The sequence below is a fragment of the Myotis daubentonii genome, chromosome 18 (genome assembly GCF_963259705.1).
Source record: "Myotis daubentonii chromosome 18, mMyoDau2.1, whole genome shotgun sequence".
In the NCBI taxonomy this organism is placed as follows: domain Eukaryota; kingdom Metazoa; phylum Chordata; class Mammalia; order Chiroptera; family Vespertilionidae; genus Myotis; species Myotis daubentonii.
In genome coordinates, this window is record NC_081857.1 from 22,151,958 (window position 1) to 22,173,513 (window position 21,556).

Sequence of the window (21,556 nt, forward strand, 5' to 3'; positions counted from 1 at the left end):
AATGCTAGGAGAACAGGTTGCAGACTTTTGCTAGTCCCAACACGACCTGAACCACACAACTTCTTCAGTTATTTGTCCAACAGTACACATTTCAGGCTACAGTGATGAAAGGGAACATGGAAACCTCACTGTGTCAGCAATCGCTTCCTCAGCACCTCCAGCTGCAACTCCCTACAGTCCTGGTACAGTTTTAGAAAAGGTGTCGGTTCAACAGCCTTTCACTTGCCATAAAACATTCTTCAGAACTAAAGTCTGGTTAACCTATAAACTTCTAATGATGCTGCTCATTTCATTTATAGTAATAGAAATTCCCTCATGCTATATAAACATATCATATGTAAACATTTAGAATAATGGTTAAGAATACTGAGGTGTTTTTTAAAAATTACCAATATAGAAAGTTCTAGCAGCTTCAAAACTCATACAAAACAAACTGTCTAATTCTGCAATCTGAGTGTGTGCTTTTAAGTTCTGCAACCTATTAACCTTTGGAAAAGGCCTTAGAAGAACACATTCATCAATTCAGGGCTGCAAACAATTCATCCATTCTACTGGGATAGACGTTTCTAGCAAGTGAACTGAAGAGTTCAACTGTCAGATTATTTCACTATTTACCACTGCAGATTAGCAGGTAGGGCAGGTTTAAAAAAAGAGACTAAGGAAGTTTTCATGCTGAGATGTCATCAGATCCGGGTAGAATAAGATCACACACAATTTGGCACTGTCCTTCATCCCCACAGCCGCCAATTTAACTTAGTGCTTATCACCTTCTACTCGATCACTGAAAGAACAGCCTTCTGGGCCACCAGGTTCTCCAATCCAGACTAGATAATGCAGCAAAACCAGTTTTCTAATCACATACCACGTCTGATTTCCACAAATTCCTTAGCAAGACATTAAAGCCCTACCCTACATGGCTTCAGCCAATCTACATGGCTAGGCACACTCTCTTCTCAGCTTCAACCTAAATGAGTGTGTATCAACTGGCGTTGGCTATCCATAATCAGCTGTCCTCCTTTTTTATTGGCAATCTACTTTTCTACCTTCACTATTGCTACTGACATTTCAGAGAACACAAAAATATTTAAGAAATGGACAATGTGGAGATTATAGTGGATTTCTACAAAAGTTTATGATTCTGCCCTAGTTGGTTTGGCTCAGGGGATAGAGCGTTGGCTTGCGGACCGAAGGGTCCCAGGTTCAATTCTGGTTAAGGGCATGTACCTTGGTTGCAGGCTCCCCCGCAGCCCGGGCTCTGGTTGGGGCACGTGCAGGAGGCAACCAATCGATGTATTTCTCTCACATCGATATTTCTCTCTGTCTTCCCCTCTCTCTTCTATTCTCCCTAAAAATCAATGGAAAAATATCCTCGGGTGAGGATTAACCAAAAAAAGAAAAAGTTTGAGTTTGCAAGACTCCTCTTCCAGAAAAAATGTATGATATGGATTAATTCCATCTTTTAATGATGGTATATTTTACTCCTGTATCCTTGAGAGGGAGGGTGCCCAAGACAGGCTTTCCATGGTATATTATCTTCTTTGAGATAGCAGCATACTATACCGTCTACAAACTGGGTTTCTAAGATCCCATTTAAGAAATTAAAGCAATTATCACTGGGTATATTCCAAATTATTCATGAAAACTTCACCTGCATTCCCAGCTCTATTTCATGTCCTCACTCCTCTTCTAAATGCCTCTAACAGTGTAACACTGCCCAGTTATAGTATGGTCATTTATCTTAATGTTTCTGTTATGTGGAACAGAGCCCACCTCAAAGAATAAATAAACTCAAGGTAATAACATATTCAAAAAATGTTAAATAGAAAAGAGGCAGTGCAAACGGTAGTCTTCACACTAAAAGTTGGCATAAACTCCCAGATTCGAGTTCTGGAAGGTAGACCTTTATAAGGAATTTTCCTACGGAACCCTGGTTTCACTTTCGGTTCCATCACCCAAATGAGGCTTCCTATGGAGGTTCTATTTACTTTCATTCTCTACACACACACACACATCATCCTACATGGATGATAAACTTAGGACTGTTAAGATGTTTGGGAGAAGAGTGATAGATAATACAGAAGTAAGGTCCTAGTATAAAGTCCTCTGTTCAAGAGTCTGGAGAAATATATATAGAAAAACACATCGGTGCAGAGGTCTCTAAGTCATCGTGTGATAAAATTCAATGTGTGTGGCTGCAGAGGAACATGAGAACAACTGGCCCAATACACTACCTTACCATGGGCGCTCCCAAGCTACCAGCGAGATTCCGATCCTCATTTGTAGCAATGTCCCTTGAGTCTCCCTCTGGTCAAGTGACACCTCACACTACTTCTCTTAAGGTCACAGAGAAGAAATCCAAACCTTTGCTCAGATTAACTAAAAGTGAAAGCTTCAGTAATAACCTTTCTGTTTGTTTCCAATTCGATGGTTAAATCAAGTTCTTACCACATAAATGGAGCATAACATACCTTAAAAGTGTCACGTACCATAAGGAAAACGATCAGTATGAACAATTCAGTGAGAGGGCAATTGACAAAGGCAATGTGGCAAAGGGGGTGGAATTTATTATATAAACTAATATATGATCATGTCTACTCACACAAGCTCCCTGCCCTAGATTCTAAGTAGAAATTACAAGGGCCGTTTTACAAATTTCTTTGGTAATTGTTGATTTCAGCAAACCTCTGAAGGTTTGGTGAGCATAAGAGAGGTAAGACCTGAATTTAATTAAGTTTTTGATTGTCTTTGAAGACAGACACCAACAAACAACTTCTGCCATCAAGTGGTGGAACCTTTCCCTGAATCTGAGCTAGCTTTGTAACTTGCTTTGACCAATAGAATGCTGTGGAGGTAAGTAACTGTGTCGGTTCTGGGCTTAGGCCGTAAGAGACCTAGCAGCTTCCACTTGGGACCAAACCACTGTATAAAGCAGCTTAGGCCAGACTCTTGAATGATAAGAGACTTATAGGGAGAGGAATGCCTGGCAGCCCCTAGCTCTTCTGGCCACCCCAGCTGAGGTGCCAGACACAGAAGTGCAACCACCAAGGGTATTATAGTTCCAGTTAAAATGCTATTTGAATACAGCCACACATGTGACCCCAGCCTATACCATGTGGGCAGCTGTCCTACATTATTATAAGGAATAAATCATGGTCTTAAGCCACTAAATTTTAGGGTAGTTTGTAAAATCCAACATTCTCACATATATCCTGTCCATATCAACTATTTTGGGGACCTTAATAATATGGGGGAAGGGGACATAGGGAAATAGATTAAGTGACAAAAAATAATTTGCTCAGGGAGAGGGAATACATTAAATTCACTATTAAATAAAGATTGAATGAATTGTTAGGTCATATCTGTAAATTACTATTAATGCCTTATAGCAGCGGTTCTCAACCTGTGGGTCGCGACCCCTTTGGGGGTCGAATGACCCTTTCACAGGGGTCAGCTAAGACCATCCTGCATATCAGATATTTACATTACGATTCATAACAGTAGAAAAATTACAGTTATGAAGTAGCAACGAAAATAATTTTATGGTTGGGTCACAACATGAGGAACTGTATTTCAAGGGCCAGAAGGTTGAGAACCACTGCCTTATAGAATAGTAAACTCATTATGAAAGTAATGCCATTTTGTTTTGTCACTGTAGATATTTAGGAAGACACATAATTAAGGACTCTTAAAGGTAACAAGAAAAAAACAGATTCTCAACTGGATCACTAAATCCATTTACATATATTAGAGCAATTAAGGCTAGCCTTACACATAAACTCACACAACTACACATGCCCAGTTTATAAAGCTTAACCTTTATACTTCAGCCAAACCATAAATAAAAGCAAAAATCACAACCCTTTAATGAAAAAAAATTAGAAACACACTTTCACCTGGGCTAAGTCTGATATACTGCCCTTTGGTTTTGTAATTGGTAGTGACATTAGAGCATTGTGCTATATTATCATCAGCAGCCCCCTAGAAATAAAGTAGTCTCTCCTGATGGTTAGTAGCAATTATTGTAAGTAAAAGCAAGAGCTTTCAGAAACTTTTCCACTTAGCACTGTGTGCTACTATCCAGGAAGTCAAAACCTCCAATACCAAATGGCATCGTTTATCACCTGAACAAACCCCAAGTATCTCCAGGTAGCCAGCCCACCCTGCACTGCCACCAGCTGCCCACCACTACAGCATATCACACCTCTTTTTCAGCTTCAAATGGTAGTCTTCACCTATTACAACTTATATACCAAATAATAACATTAATCGTTATCTGCATATAGTTTTCCTTTCCCAGCTAATTCTCCACTTTAGAAATGGCTTCTAAATTCACCTCCTTATTTTAACTATAAACTCAGCTGTAGCAGAGGGATTAAGGGTATGTGCTCCTATTCGGAATGCCTGGCCTGAATGCCTGCTATATCCCCTACTGCGGGACTTGTGAAAGTGATTTAATGTCTAACCATTCTGGGCCTGCCTCTCATAATGAAAAATAAAATAAGAACACTGTTACTTAACTCACAGAGTTGTTAAAAACAAATGACATTACCACATGCATTGTGCTAAAATTAGTGCCTGGACAACCCATAGTAATTGCTTGTTAGTCATTATTACCATATCAACAACTCAAAGATGACTTCCTGAGAGGAGAAAGAATTACAAAGAAAATATCCCTCACTGATTATAGTCTTCTGGGGTAGTCAGGGGCTAAATACACTTGTTGCATTACTGAGTTCAAGTAGTCTTACATCCCTGAACCAAATCCTTTCCTCAATTTGAGGAGCAGCTAAGACTGTAAGCGAGCAGGGATGTTCAGAGTGGGTGCTATGTGAAGCAGTACACTGGCTCTGTCACTCATCTGAACAACCTGTTTCTCTCCTCTACAAAGTTCAATTTCACCACATTCCATCTAAGTGAAACAGATGGGAAGCATGAACTTACTCTATTTCACAAAAAAATGTTGAAAGAATGCCGTTCACAATATTCTTCAGTTTGGAAAATTAGCTGTGTTTTAAAGATGACAGGCATTGCATGTCCTTAAGCTCTTAAGCCCTAAGAATAACTTAAGCCCTAGCCAGTATGGGTCAGTGGATAGAGCGTCAGCCTGCAGATGGAAGGATCTCAGGTTCGATTCCAGTCAAGAGCACGTACCTAGATTGCAGGCTCGATCCCTGGCACTGTTCAGGGCACAGGAGGCAACCAACTGATGTGTATCTCTTACATCAATGTTTCTCTTTATCTGTGTGTCTCTTTCTCCATCCCACTCTCTAAAAATCCATGGAAAAATATCCTGTTGTTTTGAAGATTAACAACAAAAGAGTGAAGTTACAGGCATAGAAAATCTAATGTCCATAGAGTCCAAATTGTTCTGAGTGCTAGCGGTTCCTCCCTGCTTTCACTGCTACTTAAACATGTATTCATCTCTGTAAACTCAGAATCCTTTAGGTGAAATCCTCTAACCGTTCCCTGTGAAGGAAGCCAACTTGAAATACTCACTGGGCATTATGAAGCATTAAGGTAGCCTTTCCTCCTGGGTGTGAGAGTGAAAATGAAATAGGCAACGGTGCTTGTTCCCTCTTTGAAAAAAAACTCAATGCCTGCAACCTGTCCCGTTTAAACCTTGATTTAGGGCAACGCTCTAACCCTCTTCCTTGAAAATGGAAAAGAAAAAAAAATGTTTTTAGCTCATACTGCTAGTGAAATCTGTTCTTAAAAACCAATACAGGCAGTGTTCACTGATCTAGAAACTCTGGAAATGCCTAAGAATTTGCATTCTGTTTCAAATGGGCCCAGAATAATGAACCTTCTAAGTTTCAGGTATTTCACTGCTCTGTTATTAGTGTATAACTACTGAAGGCTTACTGCGGGATGCAATTCCAATACAGTGTGGAAATATCAAATTTCAGTTAATAGAATATTTTCCCTTAGATTTTCATGTTTTCCATCTTAACTGTTCAGTTCATTACAGTTCTTGGAAAGGTATATAAACTTTATGCAACAATAACACTTCATATTTTTTAACCTTATGTTCTAGAGGGGTGTCAAGCTGACAGGCCACAAATCACTTTAGAAACAACCTCAAGCAGGTCTCTGAATTATGGCTTAGTGGCTTTAGCCATAATCCCTCGAATACACACATATAAATACACACACACACATACACACACTCGCACCTTTTTGGTTTGCCTAGCTCTACTATTGTTGAGTTCCTTAAGGACAGGAGATATGTTTTACTCTCTTTGTACTTCCAAGTAAGCTAGCCCAGTGCAGGGCACATGAGAGGTACTCAATAAAAGCTTGTTGAATAAAAGGAGTGAAGAGCAAGGAGGAGAGACCTTTATGGTCTCTGCTGAAGAATTTCTTCATCTCTTTGGTTTATAGATGGCCTCTTTTTACAGACATAGGGAAACCAAGTCCCAAAATGAATCCAGACATACAGTACAGTAAAAAAAATGCAGAAATAGCAGTTATGTATACCAATTTTATACACTCAATTCTAAATTGCTGCCTTCTGCATACCCTGCTACCAGCTTTTAAGGCAATACTACTGTCAACCTGGATACTGGGACTGGTGGGACTGGGAGTAAAGATGAGCTGGAAATGCTCCAGGAACACTGGAGATGGTCCAAGACACTGTCCATGAGTGATACAAGACAGGGCTGGACCCAGACTTTCAAGTGGTATTGCCTATGCTTTCTGAAACAAGAACCAACGCTAGTACTTGCACATCATTTTTTTTTTCCTACAGAAAGGACAACAGGAACATAAATGCACCTATACATACTGCAAGTTCACTACCTAAACCAGGGGCAGTGGGGAACCTTTTTTCTGACAAGGGCCATTTGGATATTTATGATATCATTCACGGGCCATACAAAATTATCAATTTAAAAATTAGCCTGCTATTTTGCAACTGGTCAAACATTTAATTAACTCACCCCTAATGCCTTGGCAGGGCCAGACCCAGTCCCCCACTCCTGATCTAAACCAAGGATAGGAAACAAGAAACAAGTAAAAGGTTTCTGGGCAGCCAAAGTTCACCCATCAACAGGGAAGAGGCTGCAGACCCTCATGAAGCCTATTTAGCTGTTTTACATTCAGTTGCAGGAGGCAGTTATCTGGGTTGCTACTCCACAGATCAGAAGCTGCAAATTAAAAAGAGGGCAGCAGGGACACTAAGAACAGCAAAAGCACAGCTTTCCCACCTCTGAAGGAAGAGGCAGATCGACTATAAAAGGCAGATTGAAGAATTCAAAAAGCAGACAGGGTTAACAACCTGCATATTTCAATCACCTCAAAGCCCCACTCCATTACTCTGAGTAATGGGTGCCAGGAATGACCTTGAGTCAACAAAACAAAGGTTAAACTATACTGTTTAAAAAGCAAACAAAGCACATAATACACTGTAAATTTTTTTCCACAAAAAGTATAGCTAAAGTTTTTTTTGCACATAATATCTTATTCCCTAACAGTAGTAGACAAATGAGGTACTGCTATATACATAAAGCATAAAGTCAGCATTTGAGAGAATGGAATGATGGACTTCACTGCCTCACCTGTACTTGGTTCTATACACGTTCATCATTTCACATTCCTTGGCCTCCTTTTATAATGTACTCAAATTAATGCCCTCCCCTCCATACGGTTGTTACCTTTTCAGAAAGTACAGACCCCACCAAAGTACAAACATACACCGAAGCTTACTATCTCTTGTCTATATCAGCCTCCTTTTCTTATCTTATACTGGGATAACTGACACCCCTCCCCCACCCTCCCCCAAGACATCAGGTCCAGAACCAGGCCTCTCCTCTTTTACTTTTGGGTAGGAAAGATAAAATCATTGTTAGAGCTTTGCATTATATTCTCTCCTACACTCCTCTAGCAATCATATTGACATTATAAGTTGAGCAGAAGCTAGATTTAGTTGCAAAGTAAGGTCTCCTGTTCCATACCCCAGGTCTGTGCTAATGAATTCCTTGTCCTTGGCAGTAACACAGGCAGTTCAAGGAAGGACAAGAGAGAGAGGTGTAGCATGAAGAGCAGCTGGAGAAGCACCTCAGAGAGGGTTAAGTCTCCTCTCCCACCCCCAATATAAGGGACAAGAAGATGGACAGTCGCAGTCAATGTTACTGGCAATCACCAAGAGCTATAGGTCTATTATTGCAAAAATACTACCAATCTAACTTCTCAGTTAGCCTAGGCCAGTGGTTGGCAAACTCATTAGTCAACAGAGCCAAATATCAAGAGTATAACGATTGAAATTTCTTTTGAGAGTCAAATTTTTTAAACTTAAACTATAAAGGTAGGTACATTGTTATTAACTTAATTAGGGTACTTAATTAGGCTTAAGAAGGGCCACACTCAAGGGGCCAAATAGCCGCATGCGGCTCGCGAGCCGCAGTTTGCCGACCACGGGCCCAGGCGGAGAAGGCTGAAGTAAAATCTGTGAAGCTTCACCTCCCGGAGCACCACGGGCTGCTCCCAGGCTGCAGGTGGCTATCACATCACATAATCACACAATCTGATCTCAGAGCAGCTCCAGCAAGTAACACCCTTTACAGATACTCACCTCAACCACATATTTTCAACAGGAATCTGAAACATATTTTTTTGGCTTTTTTTTTTTAACATAGAAAGAGGAATGAAACAATTTAGTATATGCATTAGAATTTTTCCCTTTGTTCATACTGTTTTCCATTCACTCATTCAACTACCAAATATTTCCTGCACATCTACTATATGCTGTGTACAGTTAGGCACAGGGAGAAGAGTACCTCAATTACCATCACTATTACAACAAACTATAGCGCCTCATTACAACTGTGCTTTCCACCCCATCTACAAACCACCAGCACTTAGTCCCTGAGTGACGTGACAGACTGTCTCCAACTATGGCCACAGAAAACAGAGCAGCCTTCTGATTGTTTGTGACTGCAGCATTCACCGAGACAACCACTGTGGTTACTACTATAAAAAGGTACCAGTTCAAGAGCTGAAGTATCTGGCTTCAAGGTTTACACCACTGAAGTGGCAGGTCACACACAGTTTGGGAAGCTGAAGACTGCCCAGCAGGTAAAGGAAAGAGAAACAGTCAGGAATTTAAAATTCAGAAAAGATAAAGAGCAGAAGTTTTAAGGCTGTGTGAAAGAGTTAGAGTCTACAAATGGGAATCAAGAGAACAGACTGAAAGTCAAGGAATCAGCAATTCAATATGAAATACTTCTATGACATAAGGATTAGATGACAGCCCTGGCCAGTGTGGCTCAGCTGGTTGGAGCGTTGTCCCGCACACCAAAAGGTCTCGGGTTTGATTCCCCGTCAAGGCACATACCTAGGTTTCAGGTTTAGTTCCCATGGGGCATGTTTGGGAGGCAAATGATTGATGTTTCTCCCCCTCTCCCTTCCCCTCTCTCTAAAAAAAATCAATGAAGATGTCCTTGGGTGAGAATTTTTTAAAAAAAGAGGATTAGATAGGAACGGTAAACAATGATTTGTTTATTCCCTAATTCAAAGTAACTAGAAAGAAAAGCAGAGCCATGTGTTTTCAAGTTCTCATTCTCATTCATAGCTATCACCCTACGGGTTCCGGAGAAACAAACAGAACAAACGAATGTCACACTTTCACCAGCCACACTGAAGGAATGCTTCGAGCTCCAAGACTTCCCCATCACTTTTTACCGCCACCCATTCCTACCACTGCTCTTTACCGTGAGGCTGAGAGTCTGAATTCCCTGCTTCTGCTTTTTTCACTCTTTGATAAGCACTTTCAAACGCAGAAGGCCCGCCTGTGCACCGAGTGCACTGCATGGTCCCAGGGGCCAAAGTCCAACACCCTCACAAACTCTAGAAAAGTTATTTAAAACAAAACGTTAACTTTAAATCTACCTTGGATTGGCTCTGCGTCTAGGCAAGTAACTTCGCTCCTTTACACCTGTTCCCGGGTTTCGGAAAGACAGGTCTTGAGGATGACAACACAAGGTACGCGGCGCGCTCTCGGGCTTGGCTCCAAGGTCCCGCCTAAGCTCCGGGAATGTGTGCGATGCACACGCACGCGGAGGCAGCGAACCCAACGGAGGGAAATGTAGGCGTGAATCTACAGCTCAAGGAGAACAGGAATAACCGGCCAACAGCAGTCTTCATGACTACATCACACGTGCCTCGAGTCCTCCCAGCCAGCAGCGAAAGGGTCCCACCATTCCCACTTCCCTTTCCAGGTGAGAAACCACACCTCCGGGGAGAGACCGGCTGGGTGGCACGACCCTGACACCTGGCCCTGGACCCCGCTCAGCGCATCGGCATCTCTCATTCCCCCCGAACGATCAACTCCCCCAGGGTGATGCGGCCACTGGGGGACCGAGATCTCCGGAATGACCAGCCCCAGCCGTGCCCTGTCCTCTCCGCTTTCCCTCCAACTTCCTTCCACCCCTTCCCTTCCCCCCCGGGAGCCTCGCAGGGAACAGACGCCCGGATAGAACTCAACTCCCATCAAACCCCACAACCAAGGACGCAGCCTGACAAGCGCTCACATTCATCTCCACCGCAACGTTTCAGGCTTTCTCGAGGGCGGGGCCGTCACACCCGGAAGTGCAATAGCAAGCGCGACCGGCTCGGGACTCGGAGACCCATCTCACCCCCTGGCCCCGGGCACAGCGACCCCGCCTCCCGCCTGGGGCCTGCGGGTCACTCGCGTTTCCCGGCCACGAGGTGGGCCCAGGGGTGCACGATCCTCTCCGTCCTCCCCCCCCCGCCCCCCCGCAACTGGCGCCCGAGGGGACATGAGGGCGGCACCGGTGCCAATCGCCTCAGGTGACCGAGTCCGGCACGGGGGTCGGCCACTAGGAGGACCCCCCCGAGGCGTCCCCAGGTAAGGCCGGCGCCGCAGGCGAGCCGAGGACACTCGGGCCGAGGCCACGTCCCGTCAACCGCCACCGCCCGCAGGACCCGGGGCGACGCGGCCGGGGCCCGGGCCGCTCTCCCGCGGGGACCCGGGGCGGCCCCTGGAGACCACTCAGGACACGGGCGCCGGGCTCCTTGGGGAGGCGCCCCGCCCCCAGGCGGCCCCGGCCCCGCGCGTGCCACGCACCGTGCGCCGCCCGCACTTTCCCGCCAGCACGGCCAGGGGCAGCGCCGGGGCCACGGGTCACGCAACCTCCGCCCCCCTCACGCTGCCCTCAGCCGCTCACCTGCGGGGCCCTAGGCTCGCTCCGTGGCCGCGCCGCGCTGCAGCCCCCGCCGCCCCCGCCACCTCCGGGGAGGGGCCGCCCCACGCAGCGCTCACCGGCCCCAGCCGCCAGCACCGCTGCCGCCACTGCGGCTCCCACCCGCCCCCGGCCCGGCCATTCCCGGGGCCTCTCCCTGCGCTGAGCCGGCGGTCCCACCCCCACCCCCTGCCTCTCGGGCTCCCCGACCGTTGGTACCGTCCTAGCGTAAAGCCTGCCTCTCGACCAATCCGAGGGCTCACTCTTGAGGCCCCGCCCCTGCCCTCCGATGGGCGGGGCTCCAGGCTCCGCTCGGGACCGCCCCCCTTAACCCTTTCAGTCCTGGGCCGGCCGCTGACCAGCCTGCTCTCCTGCGCCGCCCTGCCACCCGCCTGCCTACAGAAAGTGGCCTCTCGCTTCTCCGGCTTCCTCTGTCCTGCTTTCCCGAAGCAGCAATGGGACTGCGGGTGGGAGGCCCTCAGGTCAAGTTCCGTTTGTGGGAAGCAATTTCCCTCTTCCTCCTGCCCTTTTCGTTTGCCTGGACTTCTGCCCACCTAAATGCATCCCCTTGCCGAAGAGGCCGGCCTTTCCCCCAGAGCAAAGCTCCCTGCTACGGTCAGTTGCATGTGACGAAATTGTGATTCGCTTACTGCAGTATTAGTTGTTTAACGTCTGTCTCCTGCAACGGACTGTAAGCCCCGAGAGGGCTGGGCAGTCCTGGGTCCCCAATGCTAGACACACCCGGTAGGTAGGCTCTCCCTGAACGGCCTGAAAGGTTCTCCCTGCCCTCCAGCTGTTTCTCGTCCACTGACTGCACACAGAGCATCCACTGTGCCCTGCACCCGCATTTATCCGCCCCACACTAAGCTTGGGCTGAGTGTTCCTGCCACTGAAATATTATCTTGCATGTAGCAGCACATCATGGCCTAAGACAGTGGTTCTCAACCTTCCTAAAGGGTTCTCAACCCTTTAATACAGTTCCTCATGTGGTGACCCCCGATTTCAAATTGAACATAATTAAAGCATACTGCTTAATCACAAAAACAATATCTAATTATATATGTGTTTTCCGATGGTCTTAGGCGACCCACAGGTTGAGAACCACTGGCCTAAGATGTGTGATGGGAAGACAGAGCCTTCAGACCCTTTCAGCCGACATAGTTCATCTAAGCCACGGAGAGTGGTGGGAAAAGTCCTCCTTACAGGCTGGAGGATGGGTTTCCTCATCGGGAAAACGGGAGTTAATCCTAGTCCCCACTTCACAAGGTTGTTTCAGGACTAATTGCAGAAACGGGAGCACTTCTCTCAGAAGATCCTAGAGATCCCTGACACCAGCCCCAGGCAGTCCAGTTAGGGAGGCAGCCCTTCTGCCGAAACCATGAATGACTGTGAGGAGCACACAGTCAAAGGCAGGGGGAGTTGTCCCAGCCTTTCACTGAAAGGTCTGAAAAGGTTTGGGCGTCATTCTCTGCCCATGGAGTACATAATTCTTGGCAAAAGGAGCTGGGTGGTAATGAGTCTTCCTTATTTCTCTGCACGGGAACATGGGCCGGCCTGCAGTCAGCTAATCTCCCTGAACCTTGTTCACTTGATGTTCAGATCATAAAGCAAAAGGGCACATCGGCAGTTCCTCTAAGACCCGGTACCCCAACGGTCTCTCCTTTCTTATCTGTCACGGACAAAGTCAGCGAGGCTGGGGAGAAGGCCAGTGCGTCCTGCAGCCTGAGTTTGCTAGCGATCCCTCCTTTTAAGGATATTCCGAGAGGATGGTTTACGGTTTCCACTCCAGTGCTTAATTTCACATCTGTCAAATCCTCTATCCACCCCCCACGCTGCGGAACAGACACCTTCCCCTCTTCTGTCCTCAGAGGAGAGCCATGGGTTCGGGGCCTCTGAGTCAAAGGCTTTCAGACGGCAGAACTGCCCTGCCCCGAGTGTCCCCTCCACTAGGCCACGCTCTCCAGGCTCTGTGAGCACACACAGCACCAGCACAGTGCCCGGCCCTCCAGGATGTCGGTTTCTGCCCTCCTCCTGTGATGGGCCCATTTCCCAACCAATCGCCAGTCAGTGTAGTCTAGGTATTGTGGGGGTTGCGATCGCTTGAAAAGGGGACTCTGCCTTCAAGGAGCTAGCATGATAGCACTCAGGAAGCAGCTGCAAGGAATGCGGGGGTGTCAGTTACGCAGCACAGACTGTGATGACTGGAAGAATTCGGGTCTAGGAAGTTAGTGTGGGCTGGTACCACCAGGGAGGGAGGACAGGTGAGCAAAATCTGGGTGGGAGGAGAGAGGGACAATATGAACCAAAGGTAGGCAGTGCTAGGTGAACTTGAAGACAGACACACTCAGCAGATGATACATGATGGGAGAGTTGTTCCTCCCTCCCTCCTTCTGACCTTCCCTCCCTCCCTTCCTCCCTCCCATCCTTAATTCAGTGAATGTCTACCAAGTGCCACACATTGAGCTAGACCCAGGCCGTGCAAAGACAAGGAAGGCCTGGCCCTCATCCTGAGACGCTTACAGTCTAGCGCTGACAAACAGAATGGAAGGTCAGGCAGAGCCCCCGTTAGAAAGGTCTGAGCACTTTGCCAAGACTTGCATGATGCCTCCTGCACAACTCATGCGATGTATTGTGCTTCTAGCCATCCTTGTCTAATGTCCCCCCTTCCCTCTCTTGTCCTTGTCCCCAAACTGCAAGGCCCTTAAAGACTGATCTGACTTCACTTCAGCATTATCTCCACCTGTGGGGTGCCTCATGCAGGGGACCTTCCCTGCACTGCGGTGTTGAAGTGCATCGAGTCAAAATCAGAGCAGGAATCTGGCTGCCCCCTTCAGCCAAGGGCGATGCACACAGGCCCTCAGCAGAGGATCCAGTGCAGAACCCTCCCGGGCTGCTGAATCCAATGGCCACTCCTCTGCTCGGCACTTCGTGGCCAGTCCACCTTTCCAGGCCCGTTTTCTGCTAATTCCTTACCCTCCACCCTAAAGGGCTCACTTACTCTCAGAAGCCAGCTCCCCCCGCCCCCTAATGACTGTGTTAAAGTCTTCCTCTGGAAACTCCACCTTACCCCACCTCCAGCTCCACCTGTGGAAAACATGACAGATCTCAAATGCCATTTGCTCATGAAGCCCTTTCCTGACCTTCCTTTCTAACTGTGGCTTCTTTCCTGGGCTTCTGCACCTCAGTCCCTTGTTTGCACCTTACAGGTTGTTTGGTGTGTATTGACATCTTTGGGGATATGTCTGACCCCTTCCCCCGGATGGCAAGCACTGCAAGGCTGGGGACAGTGCTTTATTCATATCTGTAGCTCGGTAGCCCCGACACTGTACTTGGCCCAGAGTAGACACTCGATACTCAAAAGGGAAGTTTTAGGAGAGCAGGTCCCAAAAACTTGGGGAACCGGGAACTTCCACATTTCCTTCTCGGCCCCTTCATCATTGTAATCATTTTCCTTAAACTGTTTCACAATTTCCAGTTTTCTGACAATTTGTCAAGTACTAGGACTCAGATAACAGTCCAGCAATAGGCAAGGTCTATGGGGAATATTGTCTCAAGATGCCTGCGCACAGGAACGAACACACACACATACCCTCCTTTTAAGAAAATACACCCACGGTGATGGATCCTACTGAAACTAGTGAATTCTGCATCAAGAGAATTGAAGGGAGCGGGTCCCACCAGGGAAGGAGGGCAGGTGAGCCAAACCCGGGTGGGAGGAGAGCGCATGCTGTTCTAAGGTGTAGGAGGCGGGAGAAGGTGAGGGGACATTAGTGAGTGCAGGATCACACCTGTCCCTTCCCTGCTAGGAACACTGAGTAAGGATGCGGAGGTGGCTGAACTAAAGTCACCTCATATTTCATTGTGGTGCCTGTGTACCTGGTTAGTGACGTCCGTCAGTAGTAGGTAGGTTATTCTCAGGCAATGCACTTCTTTACAAGTTTGAGGAACGTATTGCTTCTATAAAAACATTTGATTCTTGTGGCTCTTCCTAGTGCCTACTTGATACTCATGTGGCACGTTAAAGGGAGGGATAGCGGGGGAGGGATTGCTGCCTGGTTAGGTCTAACGGGTGGTGGGGATGAAGTGGAGGAGGGGGAGAAAAGGGTTATTGTCAGGGGATGGAGAGTTGTTATCAGAAAGTTGCTTTTAAAGAGTGCTTACAGGAGGAAACCAACCAACCTCAAACACACCAACAAAAGCAGTTCAGTGCCCTCCTTTCAACGACCTCAAAGTAATCAGGTGGCATGCAGGGATGCCCTGGCCTTGGATTTGGTCCAGTCGCCTCAAGTTGCTGATGTAGAAACAGGTCTGGAGTTGAAGTTAACCCGCCCAGAGAAGCACAACTGGTTAGCGTAGGATCAGAGCTAGAGATTGGATTCCAAGTCCAGTTCTGCCTCCTGATACCTACTGGATGGGCTCTCTGATACCCTAAGGTCACCTTCTCTCCTCGCCCAGGCCTCCTTATCAGAAAGGAGCCATGCCTCCCTGGATCTGGCTAGTGACGAACTCTCTCAGCAGAACGCATGGCTCTTACTATACAGGGTGGACACCAGAATATGAGAATAGCAGCCACCACCCACTCCAGCTGAGACAGAGTGCCAAGGAACCCCAACCCCCGACCCCCGCCAACCCGGAGCTGAGATCCAGACACCTGGAGAGGGCACAGCCATCCTCATGAGCCAGGGTGGTGCCTCTCCAGCAGAGGCAGGGCCAAGTCCTCATGAGCCAGGGCGGTGCCCTCTCTGGATCGCAGCTCTGGGAGTGGAGGGGAGGGTCTTCCTTGGCACTCTGTCTCAGCTGGGGCAGGCGGTGGCTGCTATTCTTGTATTCTAGAAACTTCTATTCACTTTTTACTAGCTAATCCCTCCTGACTCCAATCCACTGTTACAGTTAATAATCCTTGGTATTGAACTTTCTCTGTTCAAATACTGACTAGTTTTTATTTCCTAATTAGACCCTGATGGATATAGTCCTTTTCTGATTAGCTTTTGGGTGTCTTTTTAAAAAAGTTTTCATTTGTTTAATTTTCTCCATTGTTATTATTTCAGTACAAAAAGCTCTGCCAGCTGACTCTCGCTCCTCTTTACAAATTGAAGCGTTATTTCTAACGATCTTACCCTCTTTAAGAAATCCTTCCTTGAGCTTCCCGACTTTTGTGCCCGTCATGCCTGGTCTGCCTTCACGTCACGTTGGAAATCTCCTTGGACTCTCCTGTGTGCGTCCCAGTCAGCCAGTGATCCTAAATTTTGTCATTTTTGTCTCCTCGTTCTTCCTTCCTGTCTTTGCAGGTGTTTGCCTTTAAAAAATACCCTTTGAGGCCCTAATGACAGGCTCGGGTTTATGTTTCTTTAGTCTTGCTTTAAAGCAAATTTTAATTAACTTGTTATCCTTTGTGGAGAGTCTATATTTTTTAATATCACTGCTAAGATTCTCATAAGGAAGTGATTTTATTTAGGGGAAAAATTCTTTTATTGTTTTAGTGAGGCTTGGGGAGCAACCAAAAAAAGCACACACGTGTTTATTCGAGCAACTCTCCATATTATTACTTGTTCTTTTGCTGCAATGGTTCCTTAAACTACCGTAACATTTAAAAAGCTTTTTGGTATTCTGTGCTGAGGATCTACCGTAATTTATTCAGCAGGTTTCCATTTGTTGGACATTTAGGTTATTTGCATTCATTTGCCACTGAGAAATTTTTATAAGGGTCGTGGGGCAGGCCCGTGTAACAGGCAGCTTGTCACATACACAGAACAGCGACACACTCAGAGGCTCTGGAGAATCCGTGAGCCACTGGATTTATCTTCTTGGATGCCCCATCCAGCTGCAAGGGCAGAGCACCCTGCCTGCCTTCTCAGCTGGCTGCTAAGCGGCAGCTTGCCCAAGAAAAGATGAAGTTCATGATTTTCAACTTGTCTTCAGTTTCTCCTTGTCCCCCTTCTTCTCTATTTTAAGAATTTAACTCCTAATTTTGCCTTCAATATACAAAATGAACCTATTACTGGTTTCACTTGCGTGCAGCTAACTAGTGTGCTGGTGAGTAATTTTATGCCTCTGAGTTAGCCTCTGATACCACGACACACAATGTTCCTGTGCTCGCTCTCCCAGCTAAACCAGCGTGCTCACCCAGCACCGTCCTCCGCGGAGAAATCAGGCCCTCACTTCTGGTGGGTGCCCTGCACCATCCTGGCTCATGGGGCTTCAGCACATGCGTGGGGGAGAGAAGCCTTCAGCCTCTCCGGTTATAACACGCCCCCAATAACGACCTGGCGACACAGAAATCAACAGAGGCTACTCAACGGAAAGCTAAGTTCTGGAGAAACTTCCAAGGGAAGTGAAAAGAATTTGGACCCTTCAAGTCCTTACCCGCCTCCATCCACAAACACAGACTGGCAATTCACAAGTCAGTGCGAGGTTTTCCACATCCAACGGTTTGGAGGAATGAGAAGAAAAAAAAAAAGTCAGAAGTAAAGCCCGCCGTACAGTGCCTTTCCTTGTCCTTTGTGAGGCTCAAAAGAGCCGCAAGCAACAACATGCTCCTTCTGAGCTGAAACCAACAGGGGCTGCGGCGCCCCGGGACAGTGCCCCTTTCATGGGTGTGGGTGAAGACTGGGCTTATTCATAGAGCTTGCTGGGCTGTTAGGCACACCCTTTCTGGGCGCTGCCTGAGAGCCCCAGGGCTGACCTCTAGGGGGCAGTAAGGGGCCGCTCCCGAAGGGCCTTCAGGAGGCGCACCCTGAGGCTGAAAGCCGGTATGTCCTTGGGTGTGTGGCTCTAGCTAGGCTTTCCACCCACGTTTCCCCGATGCCGCCAGGTGCCAGGCCTGGGAACAGGGCACCGGCCCTGATGAGACAGACACGCTCGCCCGGAACCATGAGACCCTTTTCCATGCCTCCGGCTCATATAACACACACCCACCCGCCGGCTATCTGTGCCCGCTCAAACAGAAGGGGGGCGCGCAGGGGAGCCCTTTGGTTAGAAGAGGAGAGCCAAGGAAATGCACCCTATGAATAAAGCAAAAATTTCCAAAGATGCTCTTATTCATGTACCTGAGATTGAGAAAATACCAGTTTTCCATATTAAATATTTCACCACCCTTAAAAATGTTTTTCGTATTTTCTTGTTATGTCGAGGTGGGGGAGGTGCTGGTGAGGGTTGTAGGAGGCAGCTAAAGCCCCCCATCAAGCTCCCCTCCCCTCGGGCTGCCTCTCACCAGGCCCTACATGAGGCACCAAGAGTGGCATCCAATACTGTCCCTGCTGCGGAGGGGGTTGCTGTGTCCGGGGAGTCAGCACACACATTTAAAAAAACTGTAATACAGGTAATGAGTGCTGCTTATTAATCCTCCCACTGGATGATTCTGTCATTGTTTGTTGAGCACCTACTGTGAGCCAGCCACAGTCCTGGGCCCTGAGAGTGAGAGTCCTTGTTCCCTGGACTCACAGCGCGGGGAGACCCTAGGAGTAGAAGTTGCCTGATGAAATACAGATGGCCAGCGACATCGAAATTTCAGAAAATCAAAGCGCAAGTGTTTAGTATGTGTGTGTCTCCTGCAGTGTTTTGATTGGCAATGTCTGCCAGCCCTTCTTAGAAGGAGGCCAAGAGCCAGGGAACCCAGAGGGAGGACTCCCTCCAGGTCCCTGCTGCAGTGGCATCTCCTCGCCGAAGCCCCCGTGACCATCCCTGCACCCTCTCGTCCTGCCCCTGAGATATTCTGCAAGGATGGTGTGCACCTGTGTGTTTATCATCAGTCTCGCCCAGGAGGATAAAAGCTCCTCGCAGTCAGGGTCCTTTTCCTCCTATTCGTGGTCCCAGTTCCCAGCGAGTCAGTGTGTAGTCACCGATTGTTGAATCAATGATTATTCCTGGGGAGACGGGAGGAGGGCATGGGGGATCAGGGAAGGCGTCACAGGGGAGATGGCATTGGAGTAGGGGCTCAGAGAAGCACATGCGCTGAGGAGTGATAGGACATGACCTTGTGGGGAATGGTGGGCGCTCTGTACGCCCAAGGCTGACTGAGTGAAGGCCCTAACCCTGCAATTCCCTGGTGGTCCATGAGGTCTGGAAGGTTGGTGTCCACGGCAGCTCACTCCCTGGGAGGAGCCCTGGGTGTAACTGGTGATACGTTTTCCTCTGTGCCCTCAAAGGGGCTCTACATACGTTGGCCATGACCCCTGAGCAAATTCTCCCTTAGGGAGTCATGGGGCAGCTTGGCCGTTTCTGAGTGGTAATGTCTACGGATTAAAGAGCAAACACACAAGGATGGGCAATGCGCAAATGGAGTTTCACAGGATAATTCCAAAGGCATGGGAACAGTGGGGTAGGAAATGAAGCTCCTGGTGTCTGCTGAGCCAGGCCCTGTCTTGTTCCTTGAAGGCCTCTACCATCGTCCTACTTGAGCTCAGAGGAGCGAAAACCAGGGTCCATGAGGAGAAGGCAGAGTTTTGGCGTGGGGTTTTCTTTGATTAAAAAATTTAAATTTACACACAATAAAAGCCACTCTTTTTTTGGTTTCAGTGTATGCGTTTTTATACACGTACAGATTTTTGTAGCCACCGCCTTAGACAGGAAACAGAACAACTCCTTTACCCCAAAAGATTTCTCTCATGCTGCCCCTTTTGTATTCTTATTTCTTATTCTTTCCCCCTTCCCTAAACTCTGGCAATGACTGATCTGTTGTCTCTTCCGATATTTTTGTCTTTTCCAGAGTGTCATATAAACGGAATCATGTAAACTTTCAAGATTGAATTTTCACTCAGCACAATGCACTTGAGAGTCCACCGTGTGTGTATATATGTGTGTGTGTGTGTATGTGTGTGTATATGTGTGTATGTGTGTGTATATGTGTGTGTGCGTGTGTGTACGTGTGTGTGTGTGTGTGTGTGTATGTGTGTATAGTAGTGGTCTTTCCTTTTCATTGCTGAGTTGTGTTCCATTGTACAGATCTTACAGCTTATCCAGTCACCATCCAAGGACATTTGGGTTGTTTCCCGTTTGGGGCCATTATGACCAAGGCTGGCATAAACGTTGGTGTACAGGTTTTTGTGTGAGATAAGTTTTCTTTCTCTAGGCCAGTGGTCGGCAAACTGCGGTTCGCGAGCCACATGCGGCTCTTTGGCCCCTTGAGCATGGCTCTTCCATAAAATACCGACTTCTGTGCATGGGCCACAAAGTTTCAATCACACTGTACATGCGTGCCTGCACGTGGTATTTTGTGGAAGAGCCACACTCAAGGGGCCAAAGAGCCGCATGTGGCTCGCAAGCAGCGGTTTGCCAACCACTGCTCTAGGCTAACTACCTAAAAGTGGCCTGTTGGGTGACAGGGTAAGTGAAAGCTTTGCTTTTTAAGAAATTTCCTGTCTTCCAGATGGATGAACCTCCTCCCAGTAATTACCCCACAGTCCCGCCAAGGACTTGCCGTCCCGACTTGAGTCACTACAGACAGTGTTGCCTGTACTAGAACTGGGTGAAATGGGATCACTCATCATGTCATCGTGTGTCTGCCTTCTCTTCATGTCACACTATGACACTCATCAGGTTGATGTGTGCGGCAGCATCAGCCTTTTTGTGTTGCTGATGCTGCTCTGTGTGAACAGGCCTGGAAATCACGTACTCACTCTCCTGTGATGGACATTTGGGTTGGATCCAGTGTTTGGCTATTAGGAATAAAGCTGCTCTGAAATTCTTGTCTGTGTCTGTATGTATGTTTGTGGTGGACACAAGCACTCATTTCTGTTGGACAGATACCCAGGGGAATTACTGGGTACGTGTAGCATTAGCAGAAAGTGCCAAACAATTTTCCAAGAGGTGGACCAGCTTACAGCCCCAGCACATAAGACTGAAAGCTGTATGTGGTCAGGAGTTTGGCCTATCTAGCCTCCTGCTATATCCCCAAAGCCTAGAGGAGTGCTCGATACATATTGGGGGCTGGATAAAGGTTTGCTGAATGGATGAACATTGTTTAAAGGGCACCAGTCTGTCACTGCTGGAACGGTTCAAGTCCCAGGTGGGGATGTGGCGCGGAGGGAGCGTGCTGGGGTGGAAGAGCAGTGAAAAAACCCAGACAAGAGTGGGAGCAAATTTGGACCAGAGGCCTCTTGCCGGAGCTGGGAAGAGAGATGAGTTGTTGGCGAGGCCAACCTCATGCCCACACCTCTTAGGTTCCCGACAGGTGAGGTCTCCGAGGTGAAGCTTACAACGGATGCCCACTCCTCCTAGCCCCAGGGTCTCCCCTCCCTGCAAACACAGCCCGGCCCCAACAGCAGGTGCCTCTCTCTGCTCTGCGTCTTCTCTAAAGTCCGCCAGGCCACCTGAAACCAGGCCCTAACCAGACAGGGTCTGGGTGAGAATAGGCTGCCCCT

At 47.6% G+C, this 21,556-nt stretch overlaps 1 protein-coding gene and 1 long non-coding RNA gene across 3 annotated transcripts in view; one reads left to right on the forward strand and one right to left on the reverse strand.

Moving 5' to 3' along the window:
- Positions 1–11,319, reverse strand: part of FAM20B (FAM20B glycosaminoglycan xylosylkinase) — a 32,326-nt gene extending 21,007 nt beyond the window's left edge. The window contains exon 1 of one of the 2 annotated variants that reach the window (XM_059674221.1): positions 11,184–11,319. The gene's annotated coding sequence lies outside the window, so the exon portion shown is untranslated. Of the gene's footprint in view, positions 1–9,885; positions 10,418–11,183 lie in introns of those variants that run through there. The other variant, XM_059674222.1, reaches the window with a different exon arrangement.
- LOC132220729 (uncharacterized) lies at positions 10,668–17,697 on the forward strand. Its single transcript, XR_009449847.1, has 2 exons — positions 10,668–10,864; positions 17,304–17,697. It is a non-coding gene; the product is annotated as an uncharacterized LOC132220729 (long non-coding RNA).
- Positions 17,698–21,556: the final 3,859 nt, after the last annotated feature.